Source organism: Narcine bancroftii, chromosome 5 (genome assembly GCF_036971445.1).
Source record: "Narcine bancroftii isolate sNarBan1 chromosome 5, sNarBan1.hap1, whole genome shotgun sequence".
In the NCBI taxonomy this organism is placed as follows: domain Eukaryota; kingdom Metazoa; phylum Chordata; class Chondrichthyes; order Torpediniformes; family Narcinidae; genus Narcine; species Narcine bancroftii.
The window spans coordinates 93,221,261-93,234,809 of NC_091473.1; the positions used below are offsets into that span (position 1 = coordinate 93,221,261).

General features: G+C 39.9%; 1 protein-coding gene and 1 long non-coding RNA gene across 16 annotated transcripts in view; one reads left to right on the top strand and one right to left on the bottom strand.

Annotated features, from left to right (window-relative positions):
- The window catches only part of LOC138763717 (3',5'-cyclic-AMP phosphodiesterase 4B-like), a 687,345-nt gene that overhangs the window by 575,455 nt on the left and 98,341 nt on the right, over positions 1 to 13,549 (top strand). The window lies entirely within an intron of this gene.
- LOC138763722 (uncharacterized) overlaps positions 1 to 13,549 on the bottom strand; it is a 36,242-nt gene that overhangs the window by 10,445 nt on the left and 12,248 nt on the right. Inside the window, exon 2 of the long non-coding RNA XR_011357747.1 lies at positions 5,297 to 5,433. This is a non-coding gene — a long non-coding RNA (uncharacterized lncRNA). The remainder of the gene's footprint in view (positions 1 to 5,296; positions 5,434 to 13,549) is intronic.

Sequence of the window (13,549 nt, forward strand, 5' to 3'; positions counted from 1 at the left end):
CACTCTGACTGTCAGAACTTTACCACTAACACTGCTGGAGTTTTAAAAAGAAAACCGCGAAGCGTTTAATTCGGAGGACATTTTTGTGCGTTTTTTTTAACGGGGGAGGCCGATATTAGTGGCACCCCTAGGCTTGGTGCCTGCCACATTAACCACCGCCAGTGAGCTGATATCGCCTCAAACCGTGCATCTTGGCGCCTCACAGTTCGGCGGGCAGCAACCTCCTATGAAGAAGACCGCAGAGCCCACCTCACCGACAAAAGACAAAGGAGGAAAAACCCAACACCCAACCCCAACCAACCAATTTTCCCCTGCAACCGCTGCAACCGTGTCTGCCTGTCCCGCATCGGACTTGTCAGCCACAAACGAGCCTGCAGCTGACGTGGACATTTAACCCCTCCATAAATCTTCGTCTGCGAAGCCAAGCCAAAGAAGAAGAAAAAAAAAGAAGGGTGCCACTTTAACTAGATACGTCACTGGTAGTATGACCCCTGTAGTATCACTGTGATCTGTGGACAATAGCCCCTGTGGTATTATTACATTCACCTCCTTCGCCACCCACACAACATGGAGGTTAACCTCTCCTGCAGGAGAAACTCAAGACCCTTTGCATTTTGAATTGTCTCCCCATCCAAATAATAGCCTATCTTTTTATTCCTTCAACCAAAGTGCACAACCGTCCACTTTCCAACATGCATTCCATCTGCCACCTCTTTGCCCATTCTCCTCATCTATCTAAGTCCCTCTGCAACCTTTCCATTTCTTCATCACATCCTGACCCTCCACCAATCTTTGTAACATCTGCAAACTTAACCACAAAGCCAATTAATTTAACCTACAACGTAAAAATAAGTGACCCCAAAACTAACCCCTGCAGAACACCACTGGGAACAGGTAGCCAACCAAAATAGGATCCCTTTATTCTCACTCTCTGTTTCCTGCCAATCAGCCAGTGCTCTACCCATGCTAGTATCTTTCCTGAAATTTCACAGGCTCTCATCTTGTTATAAAGCCTCATGTGTGGCACCTTTTGAAAGTCCAAATATACAACATCCACTGTGCGTCTCCTTTGTCTAGCCTGCTTGTGGTTTCCACAAGTGATTGCAGTAGGTTTGTCAGGCAAGATATACCCTGAAGGAAACCATACTGATTTGGCCTATCCTGTCATGCACTTCCAGGTATTCTGCAACCTCATCCTTGACAATCAATTCCAACAACTTTCCATATTAGGCTAACAGGTCTATAATTTCCTTTCTGCTGTCTCTCTCCCATTTTAAATAGCTGAGTGACCTTTGCAACTTTCATACCAATATCTATTGAATCTTGGAAGGTCATTAATGCCTTCACAGTCTCTGCAGCAACCTATTACAGAACCTGAGGGTGCATTCCATTTGTCTATTAACTCTAAAGATTGAATTCTATTTTTAACCAGTAGAACCATCCTACCCCCTCTGCCTACCTTCCTGTCCTTGTGATATGCTGTGTATCATGGATATTTAGTTCCCAGATGTGGTAATCTTCCAGCCACGGCTCAGTGATGGCCACAATGTCATACCTGCCAACTTCCATTTGTGCAACAAAATCATCAAACTTATTTCTTATATTGCAGGCATTTAAATGCAAGACCTTCAGTACTGTATTCATCACCCTTTTCAATTTTGTTAATCCAAAGATTAAATCCTTAATCTTGTACTTTTGCCGTATTGATTGTCTATTCCTTGCTCACAATCTCTCAACACATTGTATCTACTTGTGTATCTTCTGATCCATTCACTTCCTTCTCATTCTGGTTCCCATCCTCCTCCCAGACTAGCTTCAACCCTCCCCAACAGTCCTAGAAAACCTGCCAGCCAAGATATTAGTTCCCTTTCTATTCTGGTGCACCCCATCATTTTTGACCAGATCATACCTTCCCCAAAAGAGTTCATGATGAGATGGTAAATTGGATTAGATACTGGCTTTATGGGAGAAGCTGGAAATTGGTAGTGGTGATTGCCTTTCGGACTGGAGGCCTGTGACTAGTGGAATACCTTAAGGATTGGTGCTGGGACCATTGTTGTTTGTCATCTGTATCAATGATCTGGATGATAATGTGGTAAAATGGATCATCAAGTTTGCAGATAAGTCAAAGATTGGAGATGCAGCAGACAGTGAAGAACATTTTCAAAACTTGCAGAGGGATCAGGACCAGCTAGAAAAATGGGCTACCAAATGCCAGATGGAATTTCATGCAGACAAATGTAAAGTATTACATTTTGGAAGGACAAACCAAGGTAGGACATACAAGGTAAACAAATGGTATGGCACTGCAAACTGTGGTGGAATGGAAGGATCTAGGAATACAGATACATAATTCCCTGAAAGTGGCCTCACACTAGATAAGGTTAATAAAGGAGAGTTTTTAGCACATTGGCCTTTGTAAATAAAATATTGAGTATAGGAGTTGGGATGTTATGGTGAAGTTGTATAAGACATTGGTGAGGCCTAATTTGGAATACAGTGTGCAGTTTTGATCACCTAACTACAGGAAGAATATTGAAAGAGTGCAGAGGAGATTTACTGGGATGTTGCCAGGACCTGATGGATTGAGTTACAGGAAAAGGTTAAACAGGTTACGACTTTATTCCCTGGAGTATAGAAGAATGAGTGGAGTCTTGATAAAAGTATACAAATTATGATGGGTATAGATGGAATAAATGCAAACAGGCTTTTTTTTCCTCTGAGGATAGGTGAAATAAAAAAACTAGTGGACATGGGTTAAGGGTGAAAGGATAAAGGTTTAAGGGAAGATTTGGGGAACTTTTTCATGCAGAGAGTGATGGAGGTGTTAAATGAGCTGCCAGCTGAATTGGTAAAAGCAGACTCAATTTTGACATTTAAGAAAAATTAAACAAGTACATGGATGTGAGAGTTATGAAGGGATATGGACTGGGTGCAGGTCAGTGGGATTAGTCAGAGGGCAGAATAGTGTGACACATTCGAAGGAACAAAGAGCCTGATTCTGTGCTATGGTGTTTTAGGGATCTGTTAATGGTAGATGATGATGCGGTATAATAAGTGAAACTAGTGGCAGAATATGCTAATTGAAGATAAGTCCACTTTGGAAATTTGTAGGAAATTATAAAACTTTGTTCTGCACTGATAACATGTTTTAGTGGCATACTCCTGACATTGACCTGCACTGTTGTCTGTTCTCAAGTGCTTCCTCAACATCCCTCCTTTCCCATCACCGCCACCACCACCATTATTCCATACTTCATTTTCAAATGCATCCTTTAACTTCTTTCATTCATCTAATTTGAAGTTGCACTGGCAGCAGGGATAATCAGATCCTTATTATTGCAAGGTCAAGCTAAAGTTAAGTTTCCTTAAGCAACAATGGACAGCAACCTATTTTATCATTCTGCACTCAAGACAATGAATTAGTTAATAACAATACAGAATTACCATGTCTATTTTTGAATATTAGCCATGTTAACCTATTGTATTTTGTCAGGACCAATGCAAGTTATTTTAACATCTGTGACTGTTGCACTTTGTAGTTTTAGTCACCTGTTCCTTGATATCAGGGTGATGCTTGAAATAATATTTGCCATCCTGAAATCTTCGAAAGGTCAGCACAAATAAATCAGAACTGATGAAGCCTAGCTCTTCATGGAACCAAACAAAGAAACATTGGACAACAAGTGTTTTTAAAAGGTTTGCTTCCCGAAAAAAACTTGGGTATTATGATAGACAACTTCAAGGTGAACACCAAGATAATTTTAGATTTTCTGTATCACATAGGAAGTTGGAGAAACATTAAATGAACTTTTATTGAACGTAGCATGTTTAATCGCATAATGATGCTGAAACATTGCATTAGTTCAACTGACCTAAAAGTATTTTGCCGCTGATCTTCATTTTTAATCAACATCTGATGCCTCTTTTGTCAATGTCCAACAATTGTTGACCAGCATTAACGGATTACAGTTGCCCTGATACTGCATTTCCATGGTCTCAATGTCCTGGTGAAACCTTTCATCATGTTTGTCATTGACCACCAAGACCAGCATGGAAGAAGTCCAAGTGTGAAAATGCAGAAAATGAATTCTTAATAACATTTGTATGCTTGAAGTTGACTTAAATTTTGACTGGCAATCACAAAAATAGGTTGCTTCTAAAAAAAAATGGTACATGATAAGGAAAATTTTAAGGTGATGATCACCAGCCCAAAATCCATAAAATACACCCAAAAGTATTCAGGAAGAAAAATCTTTGCTTTCCAATCCCACTCTGCCATGTAGTTCTACGTGTTGATGCTGAAGAGTGCTCCAAGTGTGTTTATACAACTTCAGATTAGTCCAACAATTTCAGAAAACGTGTTTCCTAGCAAGTTTTAATTTGCCTTTTTTTCCAGTCATCATTTTTTTAATAGATTTGTTCTGACATAACCATTTTTAATTTTGTAATTGATTCTGTCTGGACCTTATAGTTATTTTGGCTAGATCAGTTTTAAATTTGTATCTTATTTGTCTGCCACTGTTGTTTAGGCCATTTCTGCAGCCGATGGAAGTCTTAAAACAAAGAAAGACCGCTAAAAAAATACAGTACAACTCCGATTATCCGAAATGGTCGGGACTGGGCCCATTTTGGGTAAACATTTTTTTCGGAGAACCAGTCATTTTTTTAAAAACAGCCTGGTCGCAACAGCAAACACTTGTAACAGTGTTTAAACAACAACAAACAACAAGGGAAGGCTTTTTTAAAATAACGTTTAATTCTCACCAAAAAATGCTGGCCACCACCGATCACTGACACTTCCCCACTTAGGCCTTGCTCATGCCGGGAGCTGTAGGTCCACATTGCCACAAGGAGCCCAATGACTGCGCTGCTGCTCCCTGGTCAGTTTGGCTTGAAAAAATTTGGATAAATGAGTATTTCTGATTTGTTTTGGATATCCTCAGTATCCAAAATTTTAAAACAAATTCAGATAAACAAGGATTTCGGAGAATCCAATTTTGGATGATCAGAGTTATACTGTATGTCTGTTAGGACAGACAGCTGACCCTAGATTAGTGTACTTGGCTAAGAAAACTCTACAGTGTGGGGGGGGGGGGGGGGAGGGTGATAATTTTCTTCAGTTTCACTATAGTCTTGAATGTTTCTGATATTTCCACCTGTGTGAATGATTGTCATGCTGTGGCAGCAGAAGAGTCTCTCCTCGAAGCAATTTGCTTGAGCTGAGTCACTGTTGCTTTTTCCTGTCACGCTGTTACAATAATTGTCACAGCTAAGATTTCATTGTTCCTGTCACCTGCTGTTGATGATCTTTGATTTAAGGCTCCATCACAGCAAATTTACGTCATCAAAGCAGGAAAATCCAGCTCAGTGTTTTTCTCCCTCTGCTTCCTGGTCACGGACACAGATGGGTGCATTTTCCTGTATCCTGTTCTGTTGGTAAAACATAAAAAGCTGGTTTTGAAAAGTAACTCTTCAAGAATGACAAAACAAAGTATTTGTAGTTTTTCTAAGGATAACTAAATTCAAGCAACTAATGCAATTAATTCATTAAGATAATTACCATGAGGAGTGTTTCCAGAGAGAAAAAAAAACAATTGACATAACCTGGACTCTGTTAAATTAGGAAAGGAGGAAAAGTGACATTTCCTTCGCATCCGATGTTTTGTCCTCTATGTCTACCAATCTGAGTCATTGTTAGCAGACTTTTCCTGTTTGTCACGTTTTGAGAAGTTAAAGGAGGTAGAGAGTTAGCTTAAATGTCAATTTGCTAAGAACATTACTACACTATTACATCATTAAAGTACTAAGTGAATTAAAAGGTTAAGTTGAATTTTTATAAATGTAAAATGCTACCATTTAATATGTTCTACAAAAATATCATTATTGGTGATAGTTTGAATACTGTTATTTAAATAAGGAAACTGGATTTGAGCTTACTTGAATTAAAGAGAGGGAAATCTGTCTCATGAAACAACAGAATATCTGTCTTCCATCAATAATTTGTTAAAGATATAAAATTCTGGCGAGCTTGAGAAACGAGCATTATTTTATATAAAATTATAAAATCATCTGATTTTGGCACTTTGGAGCCCTCCTACATCACTTTTCTTGCAGCAATTTGTCAGGACATTCTGATCAAAGTTGCACAGATGAGTGGTTCAATTTTAAATTTAAATTTAGACCTGCAGCACAGTAACAGGCCATTTCGGCCCACAAGTCCATGCTGCTCAATTTAGACCCCAATTAGCTTTCACCCCCAGTACGTTTTGAGCAGTGGGAGGAAACCGGAGCCCCTGGGTAAAACCCACACAGACACGAGGAGAATGTACAAACTCTTTACAGACAGTGCGGGATTCCAACACAAGTCCTGATTGCTGGAGCTGTAAAGGCGTTGCACTAACCACTATGACAACCATACTGCCCCACAATTGATATGATTGTTAAAACTAGCATTAAAGCAATATAATTTTTTTGTAATTGGCTATGCGTTTTCTACAGTCAATGCAGATATTATCCAATCCAATACTCTGATAATTATATTAATCATTAAGCTGTTGTACTGTTGGAAAAGTTATATATGACTTGGTTCATGACATTGCATTGACATATCAGTTTATTGATTGCACAGTTTAGTGGATCCAAATACTCCTTGCCTCCAAGTGCTTATGAGCTTCATGATCTCCTCACAAATCAAATACCCTTTGAGACAAACATTAAGTAGGTAATTCTGGATACTTCAGTGCTAAAGGCCACACTAAAACAAAGTACTGCAGATGCAGGAAGTGTAAAACAAAAATTGGACATCAGGGTGTATCCCTCAAGAGAAAAACTAGGATTAATATTTCAGCCCACTAATGTGCCCATCATACACCCATGACTATGTGGCCAGGCACAATTCCGATGCCATCCACAAGTTTGCCAATGACACCACAGTTGTCGGTAGAAACACAAACAGCAATGAGGAAGTATACAGGAGAGAGATAGATCAGCTGGTTGAATGATGTAATGACAGCAACCTTGCGCTCAACATTAGCAAAACCAAGGAGAAGATTATGGACTTCGGGAGGAAGTCAGAGGACATGACCCATTCAGGGCTCAGAACTGAAGGTGAAGAACTTCAAATTCCTGGGTGTCAACATCTCTGAGGATCTGTCATGGAGTCCTGTAGGCTCGCCAACAGCCATACTTTGTGAGGTGTCTGGGGAAATTTGGTATGTCACCAAAAACTCTTCTCCTGGTGTACAGTAGAAAGCATTCTGGCTGATTACATCACTGCCTGGTATGGAGGCGCTAACTCTCAGGACAAGAATAAATTCCAGAGGGTTGTTAACTCAGCCTGCAACATCACAGGCACCAGACTTCACTCCACTGAGGATGTGTACATGAGATGGCAAAGACTCCCAACCCCCCAGGCTGTGCCCTCTTCACTCTGCTACCTTTAGGGAAAAAGTACAGGAGCCTGAAGACGAGCACTCAGTGGCACAAGGACAGCTTCTTCCCCTCCGCCATCAGATTCCTGAATAATCAATGAACCAAAGACACTGCCTAACTATTATTGTTTTGTTATATATAGTAATGTTGTAAGATGGTTATAATATGAATGTTTGCACTGAGATGCTGCCACAAAACGTCTAAGTTCATGACTTGTTCATGACAATAAATTCTGCTTCTGCTTTAACAGGGTCGTTTATGCTGGCTTTAATGGCAAGAGTAGTCACTATTATAACTTTGGTTCATGGAGTCAAACTGCACAGAAGCAAGCCCTTTGCTCCACCATGTGAATGCTGGCAATTCATTTCCCACCTACACTAACTCCACTTATCAGCACTTCGTCTGTAGCCTTCAATGCTTTGACAATTCTTGCAGAGTATGTGCCTCCTCCAGCCCCCTTTGCTCTTCCAAAGCAAGTTAATTGGTGCATTTGAGTGGCAGAGGCCCTTGGGCCAGAAGGGCCTGTTACCATGCTGTAACTCTAAATTATAAAAGGATACAAACAAAGAAATCAATTTAGCTGAAGTTGTAGAATCCAATATTAAGCCTAAACTGAAAATTCGTTGCTGTTCCTCAAGTTGCAATTGGTTTCTGTGTGACAGTTTCGGGAGCCATAGATCAGAGAAGAAGAGGGATGGCAAAAAAAGGATGGCAGGCAACAGGAAGCTCAAAACTCACTCCTGCAAAGTGAACCTAGGTGTTCTGCAATGCAATCATTTGGTGCCTGCAGTGTGCAAGGGGCCAGATTGTGAACCCCGAGTGCACCAGATTGAAAGAAATTCGCATGACTCTATACTTCACTTCGAAAGACTGGGACCCTGGATGGAGGGAAGAAGAAAGGTGAAAGACCTGATGAATCCCCTGTCATTACAAAGGAAAGTTTTGTAAAAATAGTGGGTGGGTGGGTGGTGGGAATGGAAACGTGTCCCATGGAATCACAGAATAAATGGATGATAATTAGCCAGAATATATTTGTCCTGTTTTAGTGAACAGGATATTCCTGGGCTATTTTCCACATTATTGAGTTTGATATCAGTATTATAATTGTTCTGAATCTCCATGTCATGAGTCCTCAGCACTGTCCAGTCCCTAGCTATCTTGTCCTATTGCCTGAATCTGTTCCCTATGACACCATCCTTATCTAATATGATCCAGGTGACCAAAGTGACCACGGCCCTTCTTCCCATTAGCCAAGAAGTGTCCCACGAAGTGGAGCAGGGAATGGACAGTGAAAAGGCTTCATACATCAGAACCAGAGGCCCAGTCTCAAAAACAGAAGGTCATTTCATACACCACAACTGTCAATGGCAATTGAATTGTTTTTATGTCTCTCTGATCATCTGTACAAGAATATGGACATATTTAAGTGATATAAGTTTATTCTCATATACTTAAGTACAATGTATATACACCTAAAATTCTTCCTTGGTGCAGATAAACAGGAACTTAGTTAAAAAAATAAAATATAGATGCTAAATATTCACAAATACAGAAGTGTAAGGAAAGGAAGTTACATTTCAATAGTACAGATAGGTCTTCTTGTGGGGTCAAAATAGATTATGGTTCATACGATAAGTGATAAGTGATAGCTATTGCATAAAAACTATTCTTAAACCGAGAAAACCTCCCAAGGGTAGAACCAAGAAGACGATCATGGTTGCCTTCTTGATGCAACATCTCACATAGATGCCCTCAATGTTAGAGCCTATAATTGGTGTGGGTTTCTTCTGCAGCCTTCTGAATTCCCTGACACTTAAATTACCAAAGCAGACTGTGATTCAACCAAACTACCTTCCACAGTACACCTGTAGAAATTTCATAGAGTATTTGATAAAATTCCAAATCTCCTCAGACCTCTGAAAGTAGAGCATTAGTGAGCTTTTCATGATTGCCTAAATGTGCTGGCTTCAGGAGAGGTCCTCCAATAAGTGGAGTCCCAAGAACTTGAAGGTACTAACCCTCTTCACCTCCATCCAATCAATCCTTCCTAAAATCCACAATATGCTCCTTGGTTATGCTGATGTTGAGAGCAAAATTGTTGTTCTGGCACCACTCAACCAGGTTTTCGATCTCCCTCCTGTATTCTGACTCATCATTTCCCATTATTCAGCCAACAACAGTGGAGTTGTCAGCCAATTTATAGATTGCGTTGGAGCCAAACTTGACTTCAACTTGTGTGTTTATCTGTAAAGCAGAAGGTCAGTGAACTGGCATTTAACCTCCAGCTCATCTCTGACTTCTGCATTTCAACACACATACATGAAAGTCAGAGACAAGCTGACCTGCAAGGAGGACATACCAGCATATCACTACATAGCCAGAGGTATATTAAAATATCAGTGTACAAATTACTTTTATTTTGAATATTTCAAATATATTTGAACATTAAACATTCCATTTTCTGCTCCTCACAGCCTCACACTGTAAAAAGGAATGCCAGAGTGGAGAACTGCATTCAATGTTAGATATTTACATCAAAAACCTTTCTAAAACTTCTGATGAACTATAACTTATCCAAAATTCTGGAGGAGAAAACATAATAAATTATATCTCATTTCACCTTACTCTGAACGTTCAGTATCCTCCATACAGCAAAGACATAAAATCTTGAATGCCATGCCAGTGTTTCAAGCTATGTGTAATCTAACAATGAAGTATTGAAAGAATTCTCAGAAGTTCCTCAGAATGTGCCAACTTCAAATTAAACTTTAGCTAATTTCTGATCCAGGCATCCATAATTATTTGAAGAAAAATAAATATTTTCACCAACATTTGCACATAAGCCAGTTCCAATTGAAGGCAGACGAGCAGATCATCTCAAGGTTTATGTTGGAAAATGGTTGCTACCTTGGCTTGTGCAATTCCTGTCCCTGCATCCTGACAAAATCCATTTTATGAAGTACTTTCAAATATTTTGACATAAACAAATAACAGGGAAGGAGGTTATGAAGATTTTGCCAGGGCTGGTGAATTTCAATTTGGAGGAGAGATTATCTCAATGGAGCTATTTTCATTTGGGGTGGGGGGCGGGGGAAAGGTGATAATGAAGTGAGATTTAATTGACCTGTATAAAATTGAGAGCCCTAGAGAGGGGAAGCTATTTGGCCAGGAAATTCGTAACTGGGTACATAGATTTAAGTATTTGGTATGACATTAGTGTTGAGTTGAGACGGATCTATTTCATTTGTTGGATGGTGTAACGCCGGTGCCTGAAAGTTTAAATATATTTGTCATGAAATATTGAGTACAGTGAGAAGAGTTGTTCTACAAACAAACTAAAAGATTATCTCTAACATTCACAAAGCCAAGTAAAGAGCACAGTTTACGGAGTTGAATATTTCCCTGAAAAAAAAGATCAATTAGCACCAAACAAGATATAAACAAAATAGAGAAGGTTCACGAGAATGTTGACAGGATTTCAAGGTTTGAGTTACAGGGAAAGGTTGTGCAGACTGGGGCTTTTTTCTCTGGAGCGTAGAAGATTGAGAGGGGACTTGGTAAAGGTGTTTAAGATTTTAAAAGGGACAGACAGAGTAAACGTGGATAGGCTTTTTCAATTAAGAGTGGGGAAGATTCAAACTAGAGGGCATGGTTTAAGATTGAAGGGGGAAAATTATAAGGGGAACATGAGGGGAAATTTCTTTTTTTTTTTAATTTTTTTTTCACACCATAAATCACATTAGCCATGATATACACTTTTTCTTTTTCACACATATACAGTGACTTTTTCTCCCCCCCCTCCCTCCTCCCAAGCCACCCCCCCACCCCCCCCCCTTCTCATCCATTTTAGGTATACAATCTAGGTTGCATTAAACCCGTCAGACAATGTTGTCATTCAACAAAATTACACCAGAAATTCTACTGAGTCCATTCTTTTCTTTCCTTCTCCTTCCATCAACTTAGGTAATGTTTGTCCCCGGTAGGTTTTCGCTATTGTAAAATTTCTTTACGCAAAGGGTGGTGGGGATGTGGAATGAGCTTCCGACAGACGTGGTCGAGGCGGGATCATTGGTTACATTTAAGGAAAGACTAGATAGTTACATGGATAGGAGAGGACTGGAGGGGTATGGACCGGGTGCTGGTCAGTGGGACTAGAAGGGTGGGGATTTGTTACGGCATGGACTAGTAGGGCTGAACTGGCCTGTTCTGAGCTGTAAGTAGTTATATGGTTATGTGGTTATAAGGACTACCATGAGAGCACTGTTGTGAGGTTTATTCAAGAGCATGATGGCTGTGGGAAATAAACTGTATTTAAGTCTGTTTGAGCATGCTTTAACACTTTTGTCTTGCCCCCAAGGGGAGAAGAGAGTGTGTCCAGTATGTGATGGATCCTTCAGCATGTTGGCTGGCTTCCCTAGACAGTGGGAGATGTAGTTGAAGTCCATGAAGTTTGTGTTAGTGATGAGCTGCATGGATGTTCTTCTGTAGTTTTTTCTGGTCTTGAGGAGAGCAGCTGTCATAACACATTACATCCAGCAAATATGTTTCAATGATCCATACTTCAAAAGTTGTTGAGGGGAGGAGTCGCGTGATGGAGTAGTGGCCGGTAGGAGAATACCAGCCCTCTCCAGAAAAGAAGGAAAAAAGTGAAGAAAAAGCAAAGGCCCAGACACACAAATCACAACAAATAAAAAATAAAGGTGTGGAGAAAATCTTAAGAAAGAAAAACCAAAAACAACGGGAAGAAAAGAAAAAGAAAGGCACCGGAAGAGAAAGGTGAAGGCCTTACCTGCACGAAAAAGCAGGGACCCGCTGTGGAAAGAGGAGCCCACTCCCTGAGGTTAGTGGAGACCCTGCAGGGTCGCGACCCACTGACCGTAGGATTACAAAAATGGCTCATGGAGCCAAACAGGGGTGCGCAACTGCGCACGACAAGGAGAACACTGACGGGAGGGGGGACCAGCTGTGGAGTGAAACTCCACAGCACGAACAGCTGAGAGAATCCCAACAGCAGGGCTTCCAGCTGGAAGATAAAGAAAGCAACGGGAATGGGAGGGATGAGAAAGGAAACTAGAGACACAACAGATAACCAGCCCAGAAGAAGAGGACCAACATCAAAACACCATGGGAAAAAAAAATACCCAACAAACTGAGACAAGCAGCTCAACAAGAAAGTCAGAAGAGACACAGATACAAGGAAGAGAAATAGAAGACACAAACCCAAGAGCAGACACAGAAGAAGAAGAAGAAGAACACCAAGCTCTGCACAGAGAAATAGGAGGTAAAATGAATATAGATTTAAAAAATTTCAAGAACAAATGAAAGCATTAAAAGAATGCCTGACACTAGAATTTAGGGAAATTAAAAGAAAAATGAAAAGTACAGAAGAAAAAGTGAGTAGAATAGAGCTGGTCATAACAGAGGTAGGGAAAAGATTAGAAAATGTGGAAGAACGTGTAATGGCGGTAGAAATGGAAGTGAACAACTTAAAAAGAAAATTGGAAGAAAGTGACAAAAAAGTTAAATAAACACAGAGTTGTTAGCTCAGAAGAAAACTATAGTAGGCAAAACAATATAAAGATAGTGGACCTTAAGGAAGATGAAGAAGGCAAAGATATGAAAGAGAAAATATATTGGAGAAGGCAATGAATAAAATTAGAGAAGACAAAAAAACCACTGGAATACAAAGGTCAAAAAAAAATTTCTACCCAGACATAAGCTTTGAGCTCCTAAAGAAGTGGAAGGAGTTTAACGCAGCAAAATCGATTCTATGGAAGAAAGGCTATAAATTTATGTTAAGATATCCAGCAGTACTTAAAATAGTTATCCCAGGGCAGCAAAACAGACTGTTCTCAGATCTGGAGCAAGCACGAGAATTTGAAGAACCCCTACAAGACAGAAAGAGAGATGAAGAGAAGTAACAAGAACAAAGAACGATGACAAACTACATATAAAGAAGTAAAAATAATGTATAAGTAAGAATTAAAGGAGGGAAGTAAGGGGGGGGGGAAGAAATTAATAATAAATAAATAAATAAGAAAAAGAAAAAGAGAAGAAAAGAGAGGGAGTTTTGTTGTAATGTGAAGATAAAAGTATTTTCTGGAGGGGGTTGGGT